We start from the raw sequence: 27,064 nt of genomic DNA, 5'->3' as shown, positions 1-27,064 counted from the left end.
TCACAGCGATGATAAATTCTCAACTTTTTTTGCTAGTTAGAAAAGATCTATCCTGTACACCTAGATCACTTTTGAGAGCCTCCCGTTCAAGCCTCAAGGTCAGAAGGCAGGAAAACGTGCTGAAAATGTTCAAGCTATTTTAAGTAGAACAATATAAAACAAATACTGTATTCTGAAAGCAAATTTATTGTGCAGGGACAGCAGACAATAACAAGACAATGGCAGATCAGCATCAGAAGCATTACAACAAATCAGCACTCATTAGGTGGAACTTCTCCATGTGTTTCCCGTGAACCAGATGTGCAAATGTGCTTTGATTGCATCTCCACTGCTTGTAACCAAGATTAATTTAGTTTCAGTTGACAGAAAATGAGGCCGTAAAATGGAAAGGTATGTCTTAGGGCTCTCAAGCTATAGCTCGAGAACAGAGCTCAAGGGAACAGTTTCATTATTTCTCTGATCACAGCACTTGCCTGTAAAAATTTGGATTAAAAAAAGCGTTGCACTGTTAAATAACTGTTTAAAATTATAAAATGTTTGAAGCCTGAACTGACACTCCAATGTTAATGTTTGGGAAGCCTTGTTTTTCTTTAATTAGGTGGCAATGTAAAGTGCAATACAAGTGCTATTCATATTACAGTGCAGATGCAGCGCTCTTACTGGCAAGACACAAATCTGTCTGCTGTCTTGCTGACTGATTTCTAAGTGGCAAAGGCCAATTACAATCATCCGTCATGTGGAAAATTAAGTGCAATTTAAAAAAGATTATATAAAAGGATGAAAAAATAGGTTGAAAATAATAAATGAGTTGGACTCAGTGATGTCTTGTATTGTTATGTTTTAACATATATACATTCAGGAAGCAGCATCTGTTGCATTTGTGATCAATCAAACCATCATATCATATATGCAGAAGCATAATGTGTTTCTTACACAGCTAACATTATGTTTCTTCTGTGAACTAAGAGAACAGATTAATTTTAAAGCTTTATTTTACTCACTGTCAGGACGCGGCCTCTCAGTATGCACTACTGCTTTAAAACAGTCAAATAAAAAGCAAATTTTCTTTTGAATTTGCTTATTTCTCAGAATAATTTGTAGTCTTTAGAGTGTTGAAACTCATTTCTTTGAGTGCAGATAGAAGAAGAAATGCAGTATGTGCTGAAATCAGATGTTAGAATAAGGTTAGAGTGTCAGATTCAGGGACACATCCCACAGGCTGTTTCATAAAACAGAGTTATCAAACCACAGACAAAGAAAATCCAGACAGAGGGACGATAGTGAGACACAGATGCAGACACCGATGGCTATATCATTAAGACCGGAGTTATAAAAAGTTGATAATTAAAGGCAGGTCTCACAGGAGGATAAGAGATAATTGGCTTTCTCAGCCACGACACTTCGACCCACTTTAGTACCAATAACTTAATAAGGAACAAAGTCAGATGGAGGAATTGGAAAAATAACGTCTTTCTTATGACTCTGAAAATAATCTATTAATAGGTGAGTGTAGGCGTGCTTCACACTGTGATCCAGGCTTTGTTTTTGCCCCAGAAATAAGTGGCTTTGGTTCAGACAGATAGAAAGCTCAACAGCCACACTGCCCATATTTGCTGTTAAATCATGATTCCTCTATTTTTTTAAATTTTAGTGAATAGTGAGTTTCTCATCAAAGATGCATGCCGAAGAACACAATAAATTTCATTTATGTAAGAACAAGTCTCTGTGAAACGCAGACATTAGATTAAAATTGCTCTTGGAGGCTCCACTCGAGACTATGAGCAGTGCAGAAATAAAGGGAAGAAAATCACAGGGGAAAGGAAAGGAAAGCAAAAAGTGACAGAGAAAGGGCAAAGAGTCACACAGGAAATGAAATCTGACGTGGACCCTTGTTATTAAGTGTCAGAGTGCACTGAACCTTTCTACAGTTCAGCAGCTAACCTATGCTCTCTCTGAGAGTGTGTGTATGTGTGAGGCTGAGATTACTTGAGCTTATGTGCATTTATGTGTAAATGAGGATCTGTGATATGTGCGTGTGTCCGGAGAAAAGACAATAATAGTCCCCCAAAGCGCCAGCCTTCCCCACACATACGCACCAAGTTTGTCGAATCAGCTGAAAGGTATGTCTTCAGTGTGCATGTGTGTGTTTGTATCCTAATGTCGTATGGCTCAGTGAACACTGTGTATGTGTTGCAAAACACAGTGTACATGAGCAAGTGTGAATTGACCTTTTGGAATGTTTGTCAGCCAAGGTCAAACGTATCTAATTTAATAATTTTAAACTAAATATCCACTTTAAGGAAATACTGGGGGCAATTGTGGGTGGGGGGAGGGGTGGTGTTCAGGGTACATGTCATTGTTGTATCCACCTTTCTGTAGTAAGTTACATCCCCATGTAACAGTCAGGGAGGAAGAGGACCCAAAAGCACAAAGAGTAAAATCCAAATCCTTTATCCGGTTAGACGTCATACACCAACAGTCAGTGAGGCACATGAACATAGAGCACATCTGAACATAAACCTATAAAGAAGCAGAAAAGGTAAAAGATCAGACACAATGAATAACTGTAAATCTAAGGACTATAAACCAGTAAACCCACGAAACACAAAATTCAGTTAAGGTTTCACACATGACGTCATGCTCACAGTGTTTGAGAGTTGTCTGCCATTTTGGATGTGAAATAACTACCCGTTGCTATGGAAAAATATTTATTCCCCAAATAGTTGGCAGTGGTTTCTGTAGGTTGCTGGCTCTCTCTAGATGAAACCGGTTGCCACCACTAGTTGCTAGCAGTTTGCCACTGTTGCCTGCAGCTTTTCAACTTTTTTTTCCTGCCAAAACATGTACAAATGTTTGTCTGTCAACTAGCCAAGCAGTAGCATAAGTTTTTGTTGGTGTTGTTCCTCAGCACTCCAGTCAACATGTTTCACAAGGCACTTTTATGTTGAAGGCAAACATTCTCCATTTCTGGTTTGTGTCGCAGTTTCACTAGAGCTTAATGTTTGCAGACACATGACCATATCTATATCACAGAGGTTTTTGCCTTCCCGTTGTATTTTTATTTCTTTTCTCATGACCTGTACTTGCCAGATGGTTGCTGACTATGACTCTGACCATTTTCATTTGATCTTAGATTGTCACATGACTGTCACACATCCATGACTGTCACAAGTGAAGCACAAATTAACATCGCACAGTTAGTAGTTACGTGTCTGCAACACTTTAATGCAAATGTTACAACACATTAGGACAGACAATTACTTAGGACGGAACCAAAACAAAGAGAAGAAGTACAATTTATAACAGAGGAAGAATGTAAAAATGTAAAAAAAAAAAACACAGAACACCAAAATCATGACATACCCCTCTATGTTGTGGCAACACTGTTATTGTTTGCATAAATTATGTTCTTTCTTTTTTTTACCTTTTTGTTTCATTACAGTAAAAAGTAATTTTCCTTTTTATTCATTTTCAACTTAGTTTGAATTTGTTTTCCTTTATGTATAAATTCTCACAAAAATTCTTGCATTTCTGTTCATATCACAAAGCAAACTATGAAGTTTTCAGACACAACACAGACAGGTTTATTCTAGTCATTATAGTCATTCCTCTTTCCCGAATTCTCTCTTTATATGTTGGTTTCTATCTTCCTGTCATTCATTTTTTTCTTCCTTGGTTTTTTTTTTTTAAATTTTTATCTGTTTTATGGCCTCCAGAAATCTTAACACATTTGTTTCTTTTTACTGAATTTCTCTGTGCACTATTCATCAGGCTAGTCGTGGACAGGTCTAAGTGTTGTTTTCCTGAGCAATAACATTTTTTATCATTATTACATAAAATCACACCGCATTCAAACAGTGCCATAAACTTTTTAAGAAATAGCTAATAATAAACAATAATGTAAAAATGCAATTGTGTAGCTCAAAGAACTTTAATAATAATTCATTCAATAAAATGTAATAATAAAAATCGTTTTAATTTATCCAGAATACAAGATCTGCCTTAGAGGGTTTTTAGCTGAATGACATGTCACTAACTACATATCCTGATACCAAACATTCAAGTGAAAAGTGAAATCAAATGTTTAGGTTCAAAACATTTTATAATTCAATTTGTGAGCCAAGATGTGGAGAAAGCAGCTTAAAGGACATTTCTTTGTGAATGTGTATATGTGTGTATGTGTTAAAGTCACCAATGTATTTTTAACGCCTCTGGGTAACCATCAATAACCCAGACGTTGTAAGTCAGTCTTCACCCATCTATCAGGCTTGTGTGCTGCCCAGGGCTCGAACCCACGGCCCCCTCATTTGTCTTGCCATGTTTTCCTGCTTGACAGTTTGCCACCCCCCCACTTAAGCACAAACACATTTGTCCCCTCAGTGACCTACAAGAACTGGCATGAAACTAAGGTTAAGACAAAAGCTCCCACTAACAGCTGATATAAGATCAAATGGATGGAATAAGAATGTGGATTAAATGGTTTTGTGCCATCTGACAGAAAAGCCAGGGTTTTCTATTTTGTTTTTATGTAAGCAGCATTACAAACACTGTGATGGTAATGCATCATTTCCCTCTAGAAATACCTGCATCTAGACTTTTTCCCATCTGAAATAGATTTAATGCCATATTGATCTGATTTCTTCTTTTTTTATATTAGCTTGACAAAAATATTGAAAAAAGGAAAGTATGAAGCAGCCTGAAGAAGTGGAGGTGTGCAGTGGAGAAACGAGTCAGGCGAAGCAAAATCTTCTGCATCCGTGTGAATAAGGGGGACGTGGAAAGGTGGAAATGCAGGAAGTAGAGGTAGTGAAGGTGTCTAAATACCAAAGCAATGGCCAGTGCACAAGAGAGGTGAAGAAGACAAGAAGAAGTGCGAGTGTTACAGGTTATTTGTGACAGAAGGATAGCATCCAGAGTGAAAGGGAAGGTTTATAAGGTGGTAGTGAGACGTGCTATGATGTAGGATTTGGAGATTGTAGCAGTAAGAAAAAGGGGAGGTGGAGCTGGAGGTGGCAAGGTTGAAAATTTTCATTGGGGGTGATCAGAGTGGACAGGATAAGAAATGAGTAATCAGAGGGACAGCTCACAGTGAGTGGTTTGGAGATAAAAGGAGAGAGACAAGGCTGAGGTGGTTTGGACATGTGCAGAGGAGGGGTAGGGGATAAAGGATTTTAAACAAGGAAAAGAGGAAGACCAGGAGAAGGTTCATGGATCTAACGGGGCGACCGTGGCTCAGGGGGTTGGGAAGCACATCTGTAACTGGTAGGTCGCTGGTTCGATCTGGTCGCCGGCTCTCTGTCCTGGTCGTTGTGTCCTTGGGCAAGACACTTTACCCCACCACCTACTGGTGTTGGCCAGAGGGGCCGATGGCGCAATATGGCAGCCTCGCTTCTGTCGGTCTGCCCCAGGGCAGCTGTGGCTACAACAGTAGCTTGCCTCCACCAGTGTGTGAATGTGAGAGTGAATGAATAGTGGAATTATAAAGCGCTTTGGGTGCCTTGAAAAGCGCTATATAAATGCAATCCATATAATGACATGGTGTGTTGGTGTGAAGAAGGAGGATGCCGGTGATAGGGTGTGTGGAGAAGGAAGTAGTATGTTTTGTTATTTTGATTTATTATTTTGTTATTATTGGTATTACTGTCATTGCTGTTGCATCATAAACATATAGCAAGCATATGTATACAAGAGGTATTGATACGAGAGGTATTGATATTGCATTCAGATGTTCAAATATATTGGTATCGTGTTAGTCTTTATTACAGGTCCAGTAAGAACCACTTTAAACTGTTGAGTTGAATCTATAAACCGAAATGAGACAGGAAGTTATAGGCTTTTGAAGTTGCAGGTTTTGCAGAAGTGAAACCGAAAGCAGAGTGAGCGCAAGCCAAAGAGTAGGGTGTTTATTATGCATTTATCTTTGATTTAAGCTTTTAGTAGAGGCTTTTGATTAAAACATTTATTCAGTAGATTACATATATATTTCCAGTTAGGTTATTATATGTAAGGATGAGCCTCTGTTCTGGTGAAAGGTCAGAAGTGTAACGGGTGAGATGTGAGAGCATTTAAGGGCGAGACACACATACAGACACAAATAGTGAGAGGTCATGACACGTACGCAGTACACAGCATGCACGCGCCCTCGCACGTGTACGCACACACACATACACACCATAGTAGATCTATTTTGGTAGGGCAGAAGTGAAGATGTATTTTTGCTGCAAGTGCAGAATTGTGCCGACGTACTTAGAGGAAGTGCACCAGATGTCCCATAAGATAAGCGACAGCGAAGGCGGGCGGACAGGAAGCACCTGGCGTTGACCCGAAGAAGATGTTCTGTTTTAGACTATGTTAAGAGTCATTGTGGTTTTGGAGTGACGTATGCTTTGTTTAAGTCTGCCTGGTAACAGGAAGACTGCAAACCCTATAAAGCCTTTGTCTAATGATTGTAAGTTCAGTTCGACGCTGAAATCTGCACAGCGGTCGGACTCACACATGTGTTTATTAAAATGCTGTCTAATTGCACACCGGACCGGATCTGTGGTTATTTATGGATTCCTCTCTCAACATTGAACCTTAACAGGTGAAATTGAATAATTGCTTTTGATGTGAAATATCAAACTTTTTGTAGTATTTTGCTGTTTTAGTTTTATCTTAATTGACAGGCAAAAAGGTTGTCTATATGACATATATTGTTAGTCTGACTGACTTTGACTAAGTTTTTCAAAGGATCATGGCTATTTTTTTTTCCATACCAAATAATATTTATAACCCGGCAAATAAACTATAATAGAAAGAAACAGTTTCATTCCTCTTCTTTCCTTTTCCTGTTTCTTTCCTTCATCTTTTGATTTTGCCTTTACCGACATGAATATTGTGTCATGGCCCTCAGGACGTTACATTCAACAGAAGCACACACACATACACTGACATCCTTGCTTATGTAAACACACACACACACACACACACACACACACACGCACACACACACACACTCAAAGTACGACAGTGGATTGCAGAGTAGGACAGCACATTCCTGAGGATATCAAAGCTGAGACACACAATCAGTGGAAAATGTGGTGAAATTAAGAGGGAGGATGGCAAGTAAATGAAATGTTCACTCTTGCATTCATCACAGATACACACAGTGGTGAGATGCTGAATTAATTTCTGCCCTCACATTTCCATTTCTTCCAACAAGAAGGTGGATTTAATCATATGAGCTGAAAAGCAGGGATGCCGTCAACTTTGAAAAGGTCTCAAGCACAAAATGGAACAGGTAGATAGAGCAGGAAGATGACAACCACCATTTTTCCTGTGCAATTAGAGGCTTTACATTTTAAAATGCATGTACATCTTCTGAAGACACTTATGTGACACAGTAATGATTCTCCCCCATCGATGTGCTGTATTTGTTTAATAGCTCAAATTGCAAGACAGTCGTAAGATCTGGACTTAGAGCAAATTCTGAGTTATCCCTCGAAACTAGGGTTAGCTTTAACACTTTTGGGCTTTTCTTCAATGCATGATGTTGCATAGTATACAGTATTGTCCAATATTTGGCAGTTATGTACCATTTCATACCACTTCAGAGGCTAAGCAACATCTGAACAGTTGTGGACTGTAACGGGATGTTTTAGAAGCGACTTTGTTAGATTATGTTCAGCACACATTTTCCCAGCAGGTTACCACTAGTCACAAGTTCTAAATGTGGTGTACAATCAGAGCTGTTCTCACAAATATTGAGCTCCTGCCGAGGAGAGGGTCGTGAAAGCCTAAATTCTATTAAAAGGGGGAATGAAATAAGGAACAAGTTTGCCCACAAGGAGCTCATGGTCCATGTCTGTTTTCTTTCTACTTGCTAATTAGTATGGTTTGTATTCCTTCATGCTACTGCTTTGGACACGAGTTAGGTTTATAGTAGGTACCAGAATTTCTTTCTTAGGTTTAGATTTCTTGCAATAAACCCTGTGTCTCCCAGCAACACTGCTGCAAGACATTTTGTACATGTGCAAAAATGTAGCACTTGATTGTCTGGGGATCAAACTAGGGAGATACATTGGAGCAATATATTTTCCCCCTGTTTGGTTGCTTACAGATACTTTTTCAGAGGTAATGCTTGCTGACACAGTGTCCCTTGTGTGGACAATGATGTGCTAGTCCTACAACCTACAACTACAACCAGAAAACAATTCCCAAAGCCTTAGAAGAAATTATCTATTATTATCCTCAGCACATACACATGTGCCTAAAGAACACGTGTAAAAATCTCATGTTCTTGAATAAAGAAAAATGATTTATTTGGGTCTGACAGAGGACATACATATTTCTGTAACAGATAGGACACAATCAACTAAATTTCCTAAATTATTCATATTAATTATCTATTAATCATCTAAAATTAGATCCTGCCAACTTAAAGAAATGTTTTAAAGAAATTCTTTGCCTTGAATCAAAAGGTAAATGCAGACCCATGAGGGTTTGCCCCAGAGTTTTGCCAAATGAGTTTGTACAGACAGATGCCCTTTCCAGCGTTATTAATTTTATTATGATTAGTATTATTTCTTTTTTATCTTTTATAATCAATATTTGATTTGGTTTCCTCCAGATAAAAAGCAAAAACAAGCATCAGAATAAAAAGCAACGCTCAAACAAAAGAAAAACTCGCTGTGATCAGTTTTAATAAATTGCAGATGTCTGACCGACTACGTTGGCTGTCCGTGCATATTAAAGTTTGTGACAACAGTGAGCATTGCAACATAACCTGGAGCAACAGAGTGTCTATTACTCATGTGACACACACAGATCCACGCTTTCACACCCGAATGCAAATGTTGGCAAAATAAACATTTATGTAATTACAAAAAAGGTTGCAGTTTGTTTATATGCAAATAAGCTGTGGACACATCTAAAGAAAAAAAAAAAACACTGAAAAAAAACCCCCACATTCTCACACACAACTATTTCAATCATGTCAGTTGTGCATCTGAGTTAATTAATCACTGCTGGACACCAGAGGGACGAATGTGTGTGTGCATCTGTGTCTGTGTGTGCTCCGATTAGCCAAATAGAGATCAGTGGACCTGTTCGCTTGGAAGAGTGCTGGGAGGAGAAAGAAGAAGATAGGAGGAGAAGGGATGAGTGGAGCGCTGGCCTGGAGAACTGAGGAGAAGATGAGTTGGAGGTTACAGAGGTTAAAGAGGATTTTCTGCTCCACAGAGTACAAGAAGGAGCTCAAAAAACATTTAGCTGCGTGTTAAAACTGAAAATCCCTCTCATGTAATAAAGCTACAGCAAGTCATTAACTTAAAAGACTTTCCGCAACTGTTGGTTGGCAGCTAACTTGCAAGAAAGGTTTAACTGGTTTACTGAATTTCCTTTGCTTTGTAGTCCTCAGAAACACGAGGAAGAGACACAGTGAATTTGTTTTGCAACACGGTCATAAAAAGCTAGAAGCTTGGTGACATAGCAGACACATGTGGTATGTGCAGTTTCCATTTTTTTAGCAAAGAAAAAATAAACAGAAAGTAACTCTCCATACTATGTATTCAGACAACAAAAGCAGTTAGGTTCAAATCTGGCATTGGATTAAATGTAAATTCAAAAAGCTTAGATCAGTTGGAAGACATGAAAATTATTTATGGATAAACTTGAATCGTAAGGAATTTGACGATTTGCCTCCCACAAAGAGCATTGATCCCAACACTGGTGTGAAATAGACTTCAGAGTCTACCTCAGACTCTAAACAGTGGTGGTTTTAAAGACTTGGAGATGGTCGACTGTCTCTGAGATAAGGTCGAGATGGGGAAGAAGTGGATTACACAAATTAGTGAGAAAAGAAGAATGACAGAACAGCATTTACGTTTAAATAACAAGAGGCACAAAACTGCCTGGTTGCCATGGTCTGTCTGCTAACCTTCCTCCTGCTTTCTTTCCTCCACCCTTCTCTCTCTATCAATCTCCTGTCTTTTCTCAGGTGAGTGAATCTCTTTGATCTGGCGAGGTGCACCTGGAGGCGTGGCCTTAAAATCAGTTCTGGTCATTCCACCTGTATGTTCCTCGTGATCAGTCCTTCATCAAGCTGTTCATTCATTCAGTCTTCACCAGATTGTTGTTGCTTCTTCTTAACCTTTGTATGTTCCTTGTGACGATTGTTTTGCCATCCACTTACCTTGCCTTTCCTCCTGTCTCTCCTAGTGTCCTTGTGGTGTCTCTGGATTTGGTTAGATTGCCTCTCTGCTTGTTTCCCCTCGCATCCCTGCTTTGAATAGAAAGGACTCTCCGTTGTATATCCAAGTATTGTTATTCTCCAGCTTCTGGAAGAACACTCCCTGTAAAAAGAAACTTAGTGAGTTTTATGCATAACTCAACAAAGTACCACAATCTAGTTGCAGTTACACATCTTTCAAATTCTATTTGCATGGTAAACATAGTTTTTTTGAAATTCTTCCAAACAAACAAAGAAAACAACAACAACAACAACAACCACACAACAAAACAAACAAGACAAAACCTAAGCAACTGAATTCTGATCAGGACTGAACAAAATCCAACAGACAGACTCAGCCAACAAAACGTCTGATAAAGCCTTAAATTGTAAATTGCTCCCCTCTTTGCTCTCCTTCCAATTTGCAGATGCAATCAGACTCCATTTAATCTTCAATCGTGACATTTATTCCTTAAGAGGTGCTATTCAACTGTCATCTATATGGAAATTGTCATGTCATACCATAATCTTTAGAATCTTTAGACATATTTAGGGATAGTTATGCATAGGGGGCAGGGGGAGTGCTCTTTAAAGAGCTGCAATGTAGAAAAGTGACGTACAAAACAAAAGCTGACAGTATATCTAAAGAAAAGCACATTTGATGTCTCTCCTTATAATCATTTTCTGGTTCTACAACTATGCAAGTACAAGTGGTTTCACTTTGCCATTAAAGGCAAAATGAAGGCAAAGGCAAAATACAAGTTCATTCCCTCCAATGGTAGGGTACTGATCATCCTGTGGGCATATTGCAAGAAGAGCAGAAAGTAAAATTAAAGGAAAAACTTCATAGGAAATGTACACCTTGCCTTAACCTGTACCCCAATGGAGGCATCTGAAACTCAACATGTTATAGATGTTGAATATAATGATGTTGGATATAATGCTCACTTCCCACCAGTGATAAAAGTCAAAAATGATAGTAACAAGAATGTTATGGCACGGCTTGGTCACTCTATAGTTCTTTTCATTTTCTAAGTAAAGAACTGTTAATTTTCTTTTTTTTCTTTTTTTTTTTGAAATGGGGCTATTTTGGCATTGAATGAAGCTTCTTATTCAGGACAGTGCCCAAATATTTACTGTACAATGATGCCTATAGCTCATTTTTATCACCCATACAGATTAGATAGAGTTGTGAACATTTCCTCAGTGTTAACCATATTCATAATTAAGGACAGTTCTTGTCAGATGTTTTCTTTGAAAGTTGTTTGTATTTGAAAGAAATGAAACTGATAAAAGCATAAAGCCCTGATAGCATTAATTGGAAGATAAGCTCTCAGTGAACAGTGCTTATTTTTGTTGGGAAATCAGTAAGCAAACACAGTGGGCTGAAAATCCATCTCAAATTTAGATCAGAACATTTGTGCCATAGCATGACTGAATGCAGTTAAACACAAAGGAAATGCGATAAAAAGCATGTTTATATTTCCTTCCAGGTGCATCAAGGCAAGGCAGGCAAGGCAAGTTTATTTATATAGCACAATTCAACAACAGGGTGATTCAAGGTGCTTTACAGAAACATTGAAAACAACAGATAAAAAACATGATTTAAAATTGATTAAGACGAGCAAGCAAACAAACAAACAAACAAACAGTATATAAAATCAAAAATCAAAACAGTAGATAGAATCAAATCAGTAGATAAAATCAAAACAGTAGATAAAATCAGGACAGTAGATAAAATCAGTAGTTAAAATGTAAATTTTGAAATGTAAGCTTAAAAGTGTGGATTTGGTGTTTTATTCAAATGCAGCTGAGAACAGGTGAGTCTTCAACCTGGATTTAAATAAACTGAGTGCTTCAGCTGATCTGAGGCTTTCTGGGAGTTTGTTCCAGATATAAGGAGCATAAAAGCTGAATGCAGCTTCTCCATGTCTGGTTCTGACTCTGGGAACTGATAAAAGACCGGATCCAGATGACCTGAGAGATCTGGAAGGTTCATACTGGGTCAGGAGGTCACTGATGTATTTTGGTCCTAAACCATTCAGAGCTTTATAGACCAGCATCAGAACTTTAAAGTCTATCCTCTGATGGACAGGCAGCCAGTGTAAAGACCTCAGAGCTGGACTGATGTGGTCCACTTTTTTGGTCTTAGTGAGGACTCGAGCAGCAGAGTTCTGAATGAGCTGTAGTTGTCGGACTGATTTTTTAGGTAGACCTGTAAAGATGCTGTTACAGTAATCAAGCCTACTAAAGATGAATGCATGGACTAGTTTTTCCAGGTCCTGTTGAGACATCAGATCTTTTATCCTTGAAATATTCTTGAGGTGATAGTAAGCTGACTTTGTTATTGTCTTAATGTGTTTTTCTAAGTTTAGGTCTGCATCCATCACTACACCCAAATTTCTCGCCTGGTTTGTGGTTTTTAGGTGTATAGATTGAAGTTCTCTGGTGACCTGTAATCGTTTTTCTTTGGCACCAAAGACTATTACCTCAGTTTTGTTTTTGTTTAGCTGGAGAAAATTGTGGCACAACCAGTCATTAATTTCCTCAATGCATTTACCAAGAGCCTGTACAGGGCCTCGGTCTCCTGGTGACATTGCGATATATATTTGTGTGTCATCTGCATAGCTATGATAGTTTATTTTGTTGTTCTTTATAATCTGTGCCAGTGGGAGCATGTAAATGTTAAACAGAAGGGGTCCCAAGATGGAACCTTGGGGAACTCCACATGTGATACTTGTCTGCTCAGATGTGAAGTTACCTATTGATATAAAGTATTTCCTGTTTTCTAAGTATGTTTTGAACCAGTTTAGTACAGTTCCTGAAAGACCTGCCCAGTTCTCCAGTCGTTTGAGTAATATGTTGTGGTCAACTGTATCAAATGCTGCACTGAGATCCAGTAAAACTAAGACTGACATTTTTCCACTGTCTGTATTCAGACATATGTCATTAAACACTTTGGTCAGAGCGGTTTCAGTGCTGTGGTTCTGTCTAAAACCTGACTGGAAGGCATCATAGCAGTTATTCTGTGTTAAGAAGTAATTGAGCTGTTGAGAAACTGCTTTTTCAATGATCTTACTTAAAAATGGGAGGTTTGAGATCGGCCTGTAGTTATTCATTTGTGTCTTGTCAAGATTGTCCTTTTTCAGTATAGGTTTAATTACAGCAGTTTTTAGTGATTCTGGAAACACACCTGACATTAAAGAAAAGTTTACGATCTGTAACAGGTCTGACTCCAAAGTCTTTGAGACCTTTTTGAAAAAACTTGTTGGCAGGACATCTAAACAGCAAGAGGAGGAGTTCAGTTGACCTAAGATGTCCTCCAGGTCTTTGCTGTTAATAGGGTGAAACTGTTTGATGGTGTTTAAGCAGTTTTTCGGTGGACACAGTACATATCCTGGATCTGCTGTTGATGTACCAATTGCTTGTCTAATCTTTTGGATTTTTTCTGTGAAGAATTTGGCAAAGTCATTGCAGGCCATGGCATCAGTATAACAGAGTAGCTGTAGCATCCTCCACTCCCCTCTTTGCCCTTTTGGCAAACTGTAAAGTGTCCAGCATGTCATGCACTGATTTCAGATTTGACAAAGTGTCCAACTGTCTTATGAAAGACAGACATAAGGGCAGCAAGAAGTTAATCATTATGTCCCTTAGGAGATGTAACATTTCTCTCTTCACTATAACCATGAAATTAATACCCAGTCACCACATACATTTTAATCTTGTCACATTAAACTGTAATGAATTAAAAAAATATATTTAACAAAGAAGTAAACAGGGGGCACTGCCCACAGAATGCCCCTAAGCAAGTTGGTGGAAAGAATAGGACACAATAATGATGTTTGTTGAAAAGAGACAAATAGAGATATGTGAAATTTACCATTTTTCTTTTGGTTATGTACAGTTTGAGGACAGTAAAGTATGACTGAGGTGCTAAAGAATAAAATACTGATAATCTCCCAAACGGTCTTTAAATCACTCTCAGTGTCACAAAACCACAGAAAAACTGAGAACTATTTGAAGTTTTCTTTTTCATTCCTGTGTTATTTTAATATGGTCCTTTCTGCAGATTCTTTTCATCTGAGGGCTTATCTCCACTCTTCCAAGTTTCCTTTTGGCATTGCAGCTTCCTCAACTACTTATTCCGTTTCCATCCTTCTCATTTTCATGGGAAAACAAGCAAATATAATTAACAGAGGGACAATTTTTTTTTCCAAAAAGCCCTGGATAAATTTCAAAAAAGAATCAGTCTTTCCATAGACTCGAAATGCATTTCTTTGCAAAAAACCAAAACCAAAACACAATTATACAATTATTAACAAGACCAATGCTTTTTGGGTGTAATGTATTGTCAAAACCTCTGACATTGCTACATTTTTTTCCACATGAACCAGAGTAATAAGACAAAATAACAGCTTAATTTTTGCACTTGTGAACTGAATTACATTCATTTATGTCTAAATGAGCAGTAGTTTAGACTGAACAGCTTGTTGAGAAGCAAACGTGATCAAAGTAAAGACAGCACTTGAGGAATGCTGCATATGGTAATTGGCAGTACAATACCCCCCTTGACCTAAACGCTGACTGCTCATTAAAATGTCTTCTTGATTTGATTTTGTATATGTTGAATTTGAAAGCTGTGGTATGGCAGCTTAGAGTTGCTCAAAGGCATATTAGATGGTGTTAAGTAACACAAAATTATGCAACAAGTAAAGTAATTTAAACAGAAATTGCTTTAATACCACATTAAGTGATTGATTACGGTTTTTAGTAAACCTGCCCAGTGTTGACCATCAGGGGTAGATAATTACATTAAAGACATAAGATGTGTGGTATGCAGACACTGTAAATACATGTAGATTGCTAGCAAACAATTTAAATCGTTTACTGTTTACTTTCCCGTCTGACTGCAACATCACTACTCATTGGGGAGAAGAAACATATGCAATATTCTGATGTTGCATGCAAACTTTCCTGCTATTTCCTGTAAACACTAATGAGGTACTGCAATGCCTTCATCTCATTTGAAAGTTTGATTTTCACAGCTCCTATACACCCATAGTTCACCCACAGATTTTCACTTCAATATCCTAATTAGACCTCTGTCTGGATCTGCACAGACTGGGTTTGATTGACATCCCCCTGACTCTCCTGATGCATCAAATTTGTCTCCTAAAAATTGTGTATAAAACACTAATTAGCAAGTTTAGTTAATAAAAACAAGGAATGCAGTTTGTATAAATGTGGCAAAGTTCCCTTAATTATGTTTTCTTTCCTACATCCAGTGTTTGCTTGCAAAGCGTTCCCTCTAAACAGAATTTCAACATGAATATTTTCAAACTCTGTCTCTGAGTCTGACCTAAGTTTAACATCAAATGAATGACGAGGGCAAGTGCTGAACTGACTCAACTGCCTCGCATATTCAGAAAAACATGCTGGTTCATGTTGTTTTCATTCCCACACTGTTAAATACTGTTGGGGTGTTTTTCTCACAAATTCACACAGCTGTTCTCTACCATCTATGAGATGATGGTAAAGGGTAAAAGGTCTGGTTTTTATATAGGACCTCATTCATTCATTCACGCAAGCACTTTTTTCTATGCTTCTCTATGTAAGTGCTTTCTATCTGTCTAAATTCACACACAATCATACTCGGTGGTGTTACTTGGTGTTAGCATCTACTACAAGTCCTCCAAATGTGAATATGACTGTTAGTGTTTCATTGTGTGTTTCTCTATACAAGTATGTTCTTACTGCATTTAGGATTGTTGTCATGCTAAAAAATGAAGGTGTTGCCATTGAGATGCTAATATTACTTGTATGTGTTCTTAATTCCATCCATTTTGACTAAATCCCCAACATCACTGGCTTAGATCCATCCCTAAACCATGAAACAGCTCCACTATGTTTTGCAGATGGCTGCAGAGATTCAGGTTTACCTCTCTCCTGACCTCCTCCTTACACTCTGACAAAAATTTGAACCAAAAGCTTCAAGTTTGGATTCATCACACCTTAAAATCTATTCCACTGATTTACACACCAGTTCTTGTGTAATTTGGCATACTTCTACCTTTTCTAACTCTTTCCCTTCCTTAAGAATGTCTTCTTGGCAGTGAACCTTTAACTGAAACCATTTCTCACGAGGCTTTGGTAAACAATAGATTGATCAACTTAAGGCTTAGATATATTGCTCAGATCCTGTATTTTCTTTCAATTCTTTAAGGACAAGTTCTTTCAGATACTGTTCAACTGTAGATAGTTTTATTTCCACTTGTCTAGTTTCATCATTTTCACATTCCTCTGAAGACATCAATGAAGGAGTTGACTGAAAATGAGAGAAAAAGCAGCCAATATCCTAAGTAAGTTGAAGGTTCTCAGAAAGCTTGGGGAACTATTGGTCAAGAGCACTGTTAAAAATACAAGATAGTATGTTCAACAGACAACCAAACTCAAATATAAGATAAAAGGAGCAGTGGAGGCTAAGAAGGACAGGCAACGACACCCTTCTGTCTGTGAAATGAAAGTGTTCCTGCATACACGGCTCTCTTGTTGACTGAGCAGGAAAGGCTTTGCTGCATGGTTCATGGCAGACTTCTAATGTAAGCAACGACAGATAAGCATGATTTCCTCCGTGTAACTACAACAAATTGATTTGCAGCGCTTATCAACGCTATTCTGAAGAGGTTGCTCATTTAGCTAAGATCTGCTGAAAAGAAGAGTACAGCCAGCTGAATGCAATATTCAGCTGCTGTGGTTACGAAAATGTGAGAAAGACACATGAAATACAAGCAACAGATCTAAAAAAGGACAATGGTAGCTGAGGAAAAAGATTTCTGATTAAGTGTGTGATACAAATCATCCATGAATGCAGTAGGATTCGGAGGGACCATTTAAATTATCATTGAAAATACTGCACAGATACCATTATCTATGCAGTTAACTACAGTTCTCTGTCATTTCTTTATATTGTTGTTTTTTTCCCAACATTACATATGCATCAGATAACATCACATGTCAAGCAGATGCAAAAAGTAAGCAGCAAAGTGGAAAATATTATTTCTCTGAGTTTTAAAATCCTGCAGTTTTATCCGGTAAAGAGAATGATTAGATGTTTTGGGGCTAAAATGAGTATTTCTTGTCCTATTTTGGCCTCACTTGCATCATCAAGTGCATGATTTTTGGGATGAATAAATTCTTCCTTTGCCACATCCAGCAGTACTGACAACTGAAATTGCGCACATACTGTGACAGATACACATACATAAAGTTTAAAGGTGTTTTCGTGCCTTTCTATTGTGTAGCAAATCAGCCTGTAGCAGGTTAGACAGAATCCCTGTGCTTTTTCTCCTGTGGCACACATGAGCTTTTGTCAGATGAGCTGTTTCTATGGCAGGTGCAATGCTGTCATGCATCATCCATCAGAATAATCCTGTCTGGAGCGTAGGGAAATGTAGAATCAATTGGGAGCAACACCAAACAGAAATATAACTTAAAATATGGATTAAAACACAAGGAAATTGTAACACCCATGTCCTTATTTCCTATTTCTTCCCCTCCTACCTTTCTTCTTCCATTATTTTATATTATTTCAGAGTTTGTGTTTTTGTTCTGGCTGTAATCCGGTGACACCTAAGAAAATATGTTTGTCTGTGAATTATGGAAAATCTTCCATCTTTTATTACTTCACATCTCTTGTCATCTTGTGCCTTCTTCCTTCTCATCCCTAAGGAGGACAAAGAAAACAAACAAACAAACAAAAAAAAACCTCTTCCATTCCCTTCTGAGTTTGAGTTTTTTCTCCTCACCTGTCCTCCTCAGGCTTCCTCCTCTATATCTGTTCCGTCTAAAGCCAAAGAAGCTCCTCTAACAAGGTGAAAAATGATGATTTGAGGGAGTCTCTGTGTAACATATGGGAAGAAGTTTCCAGAGAGAAATGTCCGTCATTAAGACTTTAACCTACCGCTGGCTCAGAGGCCCCTCAGTGCTGACCCAGCTCTCTGTAAGCATCTGTGTATGCATGTTTGTGTGTTGGGGAGAGACCTAGTTGTCGGATGATGCCCTGCTGTACTCCGACATCCTCATATATCACTCAGTCTGATCTAGCTCTCACACACAATACACTGTTATGTGTTTTTTTCAAACACCTTCTGGGATGCATACATTCAAACAGTAGCATTCTGCCTCTCTGTCACCTGTGCACACACACAGGCAGGCAGGAGTCGAGCCCAAAGTCAGGTATCATGTGGTTTAATTAATTACCGTCTAAAAGTGACCAAGGTCAGACTACAGCTCAGCTGGAGAATGTTCCAGAGGTTATGGCCTCTCCATCCACCTCTTCTGAAGCTGTCAGCTGTCTGGAAGGGTGAAAAAAGAGCACCTTAAAACACTGGCTCCTAGGTGCATATGGAGCCAAGTGCTGAAACACTGTCACTCTGTAAAAGCCTGGTCTACATTAAGGATTTTCCTCAAACCTACTGTATAAACTACCCAGATTCTACATTTACTATTAGCTGTGGTTCTTGATTAAACTATCAAAAATGAGCTTGGAAAAAATTAGAAAACCATAAAAAACAACAAGTGCCAACAGGAGGACCACTTCCTGTGTTTCAGTGTCAGATTCTGAGTCATTAAACTGATAAATTATACCAATATATAAGTGTAAGTCATGACCTATTCATGCAGCTTATTGATCGTTGGTTTAAACGCTATAAATTTTAATCAATCTGGTTTCTGGTCAGATGAAACCAACACTTTAGTGGAATTTGTTAAATTTGAATTCACTTGATTGATACACATTCATTTTATGCCAAGCGCATTTTCCTTAATGATTATTTATTTGAATAAATAAAAAAATTCTTTTTCATTTTACTGAAAATTATTGCTTCTTGTTTATATGTTAATTTTCTACTTTAAAAGTAACTTTGCATGACTCACAGTTCAAAAAATCTTTTTTTTTAAATCCTTTACTCTCCCTTATTTAAAATATCCTTTTAACTCCCTTCCCATTAAGCTCATTTCTTCTGATTTGCCGCCCCTCACAAACAGAAGGTTTAACAGCTGGTAGGTGGTGTTGCTGTTCTCACAGCCAGAGCCGTATGGCCAAGATTTTTCCTCTCAATGATATCATACAAAACCAAGAATAGAAAAAGCATGTTATATTCGAACCAAAACACAGACGCAGGACACAGATACAGGCCAAAAAGATAAAAAGTTGGAAGGGGTTGGATGTTGGAAAGTCTTTCAGGTATTATTAGTGATTAGGGGAAGGAAGCCAGCGGCAAGGCGAGATTAAGTAGTTAGTAAGTTACTAACACAGAGCCAACGACTAAAGCTGACTGATGGACCAACTTGTAGAGAGTACCAGTTGGGGAGTTGAGGCAGTGAAGGAATCTGAAAGATACAGAATATTGGTTGTAGGAACTGAGATGAAGTGCCCCTGATACACCTGAATCACTTCGATTCACATTTTAATAGGTATGTAGGTTATAGATGTCTTGTTATTTTTGACCCTTTTTAGAGTACTGTAGCTTCTGATTGCATTAAATGAAATGAAATAGATTTATTTGAAACATAAAACTGGCACAGAATTTCTCAAAAGTAAATACTGCCTTCTGTAAGTTCACATCTGTGAAATACTTCCTGGCTTAATCTAGTAATGGTTTTCACCTTTGTCTGAGAATTGTTCCAATTTAATCTTTCACTTTGATGAATTTATGAAACTATTCAGTCAATCAGTTTCTTGATATATTTACTCTTTTATTGCAGAGCTAATTATGTTGTAAGTGTTTGTGGCCCAGCTCTGTTATCAAATATAATGTAAAAACTGTTGCAGTTACACACAAGGAAATCGGCATAAATATGCTGCTATGGGATATGCCTATATGCATATGGTCTATACTGGTGTGCTTTGATTAATTAAAGTAGTATGCAGTGGTAAAGGTCAAAAAAGTTCCTCAGGCAGATTTTCAAAATACAGAGAATAATGGCACTGTATGCACCTCAAGCCTCTAATTCTTTTTCTTCTCACTCATATAGTCCTTCAACGGGACTCCAGTGTTGCACTCAGACTATTAAATTTAACAGGATGTGATGTTCACTTGTGTAAATGAAGTATACAAAGTTAGAGAACAAGTACGGTTAAGTTAACAAAAGTATTTTCACAGAGTAAATGAGAGGCATGAGAAGTGTTGATGTTCTGCAAAAATCCAGCCAGACTCAGAATCACAGTTTTACATGTTCAAGGTTGGCACTGTACCAGAGCGCCAACTAGAATATTTCTCATGCTTCTCTGTTGGTGGCTCTTCTAATGCCTTGGGAGTTTAAATAAAACCGACCTCAGAGAAGTGAATCTGTCTTGAGGTTTTTACAAAAGGAGCGGAAGGCAGTGAAATCTAATTATTACCCCATCTTAACAAGGTCACATCATTATTTTTGGGTATTAAAGAGTTGGAAACGTCGAAACTTATGTGGCAAGGTACTCAATTTAATTCTGTTTTTACTGTTTTTACTAGTCGCAATGTTACCTGAATTGTCTTTATAATTTTAATTGCACCTATGTGGTCTTAAAATCAACTTCTAGAGTATCATGGCAAAAATGTCAGCACATCAGGCCTGTGAACAAATTAAATAACCAAGACAGTTGTCTCTGTATGTATCTTATCCCTTAAGATATTGTAGAGTTTAAGTAATTTACCACTGACCACTAGGTATAGGTGCTCTCTCTAAATAGATGCAGCTGCCCACAATAAAACTCTGAATGCACTGCATGTTCTTACAATGAAATGATGGATGCCTCTAAACGAGATACAAAAGACTTGTAAATTAAGAAGTGCCTGTGGATTTGTCACCAACAAAATGCTGAGATACATTTTCATGTCAAACACATGCAAAGGTCATGTCCCTATGGGGATCCTATGATTTATATGCTAGAAAAATCATAAATAATAGATTAGTAACTGGAATGCACAGCGTGTTTTAATGCTCTAACATTATGGGGACATGACATATTTCTAGCCTCCTATATTCACATATATGGCAATCAGGACCTGCAATATGTTGATCCAATAAGTTCCCAGAGTTAGGGATTAAGGATAGTCACAGAACCACATGGACCTTAATATTCTCTGTCATGTTAACTTTGATCTGGGAAACATGATGCATTGTGTATTCTGACATCTGTCTATCAGAACCAGCATTGTTCTGTTTGTTTTCAGCAATTGGAGGTACAGTAGCTTGTCTGTTTGATTGGACCACATGGACAAGCCTTCCCTTCCTAAATGCATCAGTGAGTCTTGGCTCTCAATGACCCTGTCGCTAGTTCACCACTATTTCTCCCTTGGATTACCTTTGATATGGACCACTGCAGACCAGGAACGCCCCACAACAACTGCAGTTTTAGAGATGCTCTGCCTCATTTGTCTACCCATCACAATTGGCGGTTGTCAAACTTGCTCAAATCCTTCCACTTCCCCACTTTTCCTTCTTCTAACACATCAAATTTCAGGACAAAAAGTTTACCTGCTCCCTAATATATCCCACCCACTAACAGGTGCCATGATGAGGAGACACTGTTATTCACTTCACCTGTAACCTCAAATGTATGTCCTTGTTTTGGACACCTGAGGTACTTCCATACTGGCAAACAAATCATTGCTTCATTATACGTAGCTACACTGCTGTAAGCTACAGTGTGTTTTATATTATTTAACATATATAAACCTTCACAGCCACGTTCAAAGTGTCTGAGGGAAAAAGCCAGATACATGTCACAACCTTTTGTGTGTGTGTTTTCTGTGGTTTCTCCATGCTCCTCTTTTTGGTCTTATTCCCCTCATCTCTCACCAGTCACAGCAGATGTCTACCACTCCTCGAGGCTGGTTTTGTGATAAATGTCTATTCCTGTTAAAAGGGACATCAAGTGCTACTCATAGATTGTCTGATCAGTGAGATTTTTAGTTCAGAATTGTAGAGACTTCCATTGATCCTTTAATATAAAGCTCCTTGAGAAAATTGTTCCTGTTTGCAGTTCATCTATGAGCAGAGGTAAGGACTGTAAAACCTTCAATTTTATCAGCAGTTTAAGGATGATAATCATTTATGCAACACAGCTGGAATCATTTTTTTGTCTGTGAATTGCTTTCAGGGAAACACAGCCCAGACTCACTCAAGGCCAAACCTTTGTTTTTTAAGGACTGAGCAGTCATGGTATTTTGAGAAGTTTATACTTTTGACATCTTGCTGAAAGCTTATTACATTTAACGACCTGCTATGCTCATTTCAAACTCCATACTTTTTTCTTTGAGTCTACTAAAGTAGCTTTCTTTTATTTATAGTCAAAGATAATTCTTATTTGTGTCAGATTGAGCCTTTATGTAGCTCTTCAGTTCATTCACTCTATGAAACAAGCGGCATTATCTGCTTTGCTCTTTATAAGCCACATTTCTTATGATTGCCTACCTGTAGTAAACAACAGGTTTGAAGAGCAGGCGGATGGGCTTCTGTGTTTACAGCCAGACATGTGTACTTTTGAATGGTTTGGGATCAGCTTGAGTGTTATGTGCTTTAAAAATGTGTAAAGTCAAAGGTCCCTGGTTCAATTTCAGGAGAAGACACATATTCCTTTGGGGTGTGTCAGGAAGGGCATCCGATGTAAAAATAAATAAATAAATAAATCTGTCAAATCAAACACGTGGAGCTACCAGCTGTGTTTACCCCTTGTGAATAAGAGGGCAACTGGAAGTAGCGTTTAAATATGTAAGCAGCATTATAGGGCACCATGATTACTTCTCACATTTATTACATTTATTATTTACTGTGTCGGTGGGGTTGGTGGACAATGACACCCAGCTGTAAAGCTCTTCAAAACCAACTGGAATAAAGTAGAATAAGATCTCACATAAAACCCACATTCAGTGTGATTAGGCACTGTTTGCTAGCATAATTGCCATAAAGGCTATGTGGACCTGCCTGTAGGCTTTCAACTGAAAACTGAGTTTTTGACAAGCTGTGAGCACCTGCGTGTTTTGATAAGGGGTAACAGTTATGTCTTTTCAGCCTATGGCAACACTACCAACAGTTTTACTGGCTGACACTAGAGACAGCTTCTGTTTGGCTGCACTTGGATTGCACATGTGACCTTCTGCAGACCTCTCTGAGGAAGAGAATTCCACTTCATGCTGGTAAAGCTGTTAGCCCTGTGAGAGTGTCTCTGTTGCTGCAAGATGAAAGCATATGTGGACACATGCTTACCAGTGTTATGTGTTGAATAAACGACTGTAAATACCCTGGGCTTTTTGTTTTTCAAGTGGACGTGTCATAATGACAATAAAAAAGAGCTCTAATATGTTTGTGCCAGTGGCAACATAGACACTTAGATGCACTACAGAAGGTCATAGATAGAAATTAACTGAATAAAACTCAAGGACACTGTCAAACTACAGTGGGTGGGCTGAACATGTGAAAAATATATTGAGGAGCTCAGAGCAGCTCAGCGTGGCTGTCTCATTGTGTAAGAACACCAGCTGGTCACATAGATATGTCGGTAATAAAAAGAATGGTTGGTCCAGAACAGGTGAAAAGGAACCAGAAAATAGGAAAGTGAATAAATTAAAGGAATGATTTGTCAATAATACATCTTGATATGTAGAATTGCACATTATTTACTTGTTACGTTCAAGTTCTACTAGATTAAATCATGTAAATCTAATAATAATAATAGCTTAGATTTTATAGTGCCTTCCAAGAAACCCAAGGACCCTTTGCAAAAGAGCATAAATGAACAAAAAGACTGGAAGAGGTAGGTTTTGAGAATTTTTTTTTGAAGGACTCCAATGACCAGACATTGTGAAGCTGATATGGGAAAAAGTTCCAGAGAAGTTCACTTTTTCTTTTCTGGAAGAAATCCAGAAACCTCAGCATGGGTCAGTGGAACCTGAAGGTTGATGTGGATCAAGGGAGCAAAGTGGTTGGATGATGTTGCAGGAGAGTGGCCTGACTGTGCTGTTTGCAAATGAGGGAAAAGAGAGAGAGAGCTGCTTTATAGGCTCTCACAGACCAGATCTTTTGTAGCGCATCTCAAGTCAGCTGCTGGTAGTCTTTAGGGCACAAAGGTCGTAGTGAACCATAGGTCAGCCCAGGTATAAGAGACAATCTAAGGGAGTTGGCGCTAAATTTCCATTTATCCAAAGGCACGTTTGGTGAGGAGCCTAGGCACAGGAACAGAACAAGAAGAGAAAACAGCAAGATGGTCAGAAACAGCAAGGTCCAAGCACTTCAGATTGGAAGGAGTAGTGCCAGTCGAGAAAGCCAGATCCAGCATGTGACCTCTGATGTGATTAAAATATTATTCAAAAAATTATTTAATATGTAAGCAATAGGCAGAGTGTTACAGGCATAGCCCTAAAGAATGTAGCCTCATGGGTAGTGTAGCCCAGTTGTAAGGTAAGCTATTAAGACTCGCCTGTACACTGTGTTCGTGTTTTCCTCCGAAACAATAAGTTCCGTGGGAGCAAACAACAAAGTAAAGCTAGTTTTCGGCTACGGGCCCGACATGGAACCCAACATATTAGCCAAAGGTCCCTTTATACGTTTCGGAGCTGCGGACCTGTTTTATATACGCGCAGAATAGTTTTCTAGACGGGATCGCTGCAAAAAGTGCAGCCTTACCTAATGTCCACCCTACTGTTACTCATTTTATATTAAGATTTAAAAATCGAGTTGGTATTGGTATGGCGAGTATCGGTCAGTAATAGTAATAAATCACACAGCAATAGTACATTCATGTAGCTGTAAAAAGCTTGATAATATATTAAGTAATCAAAAGTATTCAGAATGCATTACTCTCATTGAGTAACATAACGGAATACGTTACAAAATACATTTTGGGGCATGTATTCTGTAATCTGTAGTGGAATACATTTTAAAAGTAACCTTCCAAGACTGATTATCATTAATAATGCCAATATTAACAATTCTCATTTGACCTGGTAACTTTGCTACATAGAAATTTAAGGGTCCAGAAATATATGGGCAGTGATCAAAATATTAAACAACTCTACCTATAAAGAGCAAAAAGCTTACCTTATTAAATATAGCTCATATTTTTTAAGAATCATTGTGCTCTTGCTACTTGCATATAATTTTTTGTGATTTTACCTGATTTAAGAATGACTCTGTAGCAACACTTTTGCTAACCCTAACGCTAACACAACTCAGGAGGTCTTTGTACAAATCCAATTTGTATTATTTCACACAGTTTTTTCCGCCAGCTCTTTAAGGCATTGTGCTAAAGACCCCAACCGTCCTCCTCTCTGAACGCTAGCTCCGTCAGCACTCTCCCTGATCCCTGACTCATTGTATACAACTCACCACAGGACGTCTTCCACAGAGTTATCAAAGGGCTGGAAGTGGTGCAGTTCTGCACATGGAGACGGCCTTGAAGAAAATTATATTCTGTTGCAGAGAATAGTTTGCAAGGCATTAAAATCCCACATCAACCTCACTGACATCAATCACTTTACTAAAGTCTATAGTATTTATCCTCAGGAAACCATAAATGTCAACAAAAATGTGCACCATACTCTTGTTCATGTAAGTGCTAATATATTTTTCCAGAAAAGTGACAAGATTTATACACTGAAAAAAAAAAAAAAAAAAATCAGGGGATGGTCGTATTAAGACTCCTACTAGGGACCTCGAAAGTCTAACCAAAGTGTTACGACATACATTAACTGCTGCAAAGATATTTTGTGAACCAGTATGATGGTTGTTTTGCTAAAAGCAACAAAATGATCTACACCCTAAAAACGTAAGAGTAAAACCTGTAAGAAAGCATCAGACATGTGAACTACTTTCTGGCAAAAAGCATGACTGCTGATCAACAAATGATCCAGTTTTTTTTCCTCGCACTTCTCTTGTTCACTCTGACCATAATGAGGACTGTTGGATTCTGCTGGAAGGAGGATTATGTAAGAATTCACCTCTGAGGAAGTTGAAAGGCATTGCCCCAGGTTAGAGGACTGGGGCTGGGTTACTGCTTTTGTTGTAAGGTTTCATACAGGTTGCCTCATTATTACACTTTCTGTTCACCAGCAGTACACTGATTTGAATTCATTACCATCTACAACCACCGTGTGGCCTTGGGAGAAAGCCATTTAAAGACACTTGTTATTTTGTACATTGATATTTTGTGTAACGAAACTCTGCAAGAAGCAAATGGAGTAGAGTATAACAGAATAAATAATACAAATCCCAAAAATCACTGAAACAATGATTAAACTAGATTAAAATGAGGAAGAAAACTGTTAGCAGTGACTTTTAGTGACCACTTTAATAGTTAATGATAAATGTTAATTGGTGCTGTCTTTGTTGGCACTAAAAAGTTACATCACTACTACATCACTATACACTGAAAAATAAAGCCTAAAGCTTGTGTTACGCCCCACAAAAGTGATGAGCTGGTTTCCATGGAACATCTCAAATGTATACACAATTTACAATTAATTAGACGAAATAGGTTTAATATTTACACATGTAAATACACAAAATGGCAGCAGGACTGAGCTCTACCACAGGCTGTATTTAACCCATTGGTGGGACTTTGCTCACACACTGCAAGACTTTCTAAGATATACGTTCTTCTGGTACTCTGAATAGTATTAACATATTCCTTTTTTTATCCATAACTCTTTTTAGTAACACTCTACACTGTAGGCTTACCTGAAGGGGAGAAACAATCACAAAAGTGATGAGCTGGTGTTTCCTAATTGAGAACCTTTACTCAAATGAGGGTAATACAACAATTCCCCCCTAGCTAGTGGGTGGAGACAAAAGCAATCGATCCAGATTCAGACCATTTCG

General features: G+C 38.2%; 1 long non-coding RNA gene across 2 annotated transcripts; it reads right to left on the bottom strand.

The window, feature by feature from the left end:
- Window positions 1–279: 279 nt before the first annotated feature.
- On the bottom strand, window positions 280–26,995 carry LOC102082358 (uncharacterized). Of its 2 annotated transcripts, none has more exons than XR_002064204.2 (5): window positions 26,924–26,995; window positions 25,574–25,657; window positions 18,467–18,561; window positions 10,172–10,331; window positions 280–2,520 (listed from the first exon to the last, which is right to left on the bottom strand). It is a non-coding gene; the product is annotated as an uncharacterized LOC102082358 (long non-coding RNA). The 2 variants fall into 2 exon arrangements; XR_002064205.2 differs by lacking the exon at window positions 280–2,520 and adding an exon at window positions 8,375–9,785.
- Between the last annotated feature and the right edge of the window lie 69 nt (window positions 26,996–27,064).

Source organism: Oreochromis niloticus, linkage group LG13, assembly GCF_001858045.2.
Source record: "Oreochromis niloticus isolate F11D_XX linkage group LG13, O_niloticus_UMD_NMBU, whole genome shotgun sequence".
Lineage (NCBI taxonomy): Eukaryota > Metazoa > Chordata > Actinopteri > Cichliformes > Cichlidae > Oreochromis > Oreochromis niloticus.
This window is presented reverse-complemented; position numbering and strand designations above follow the sequence as displayed.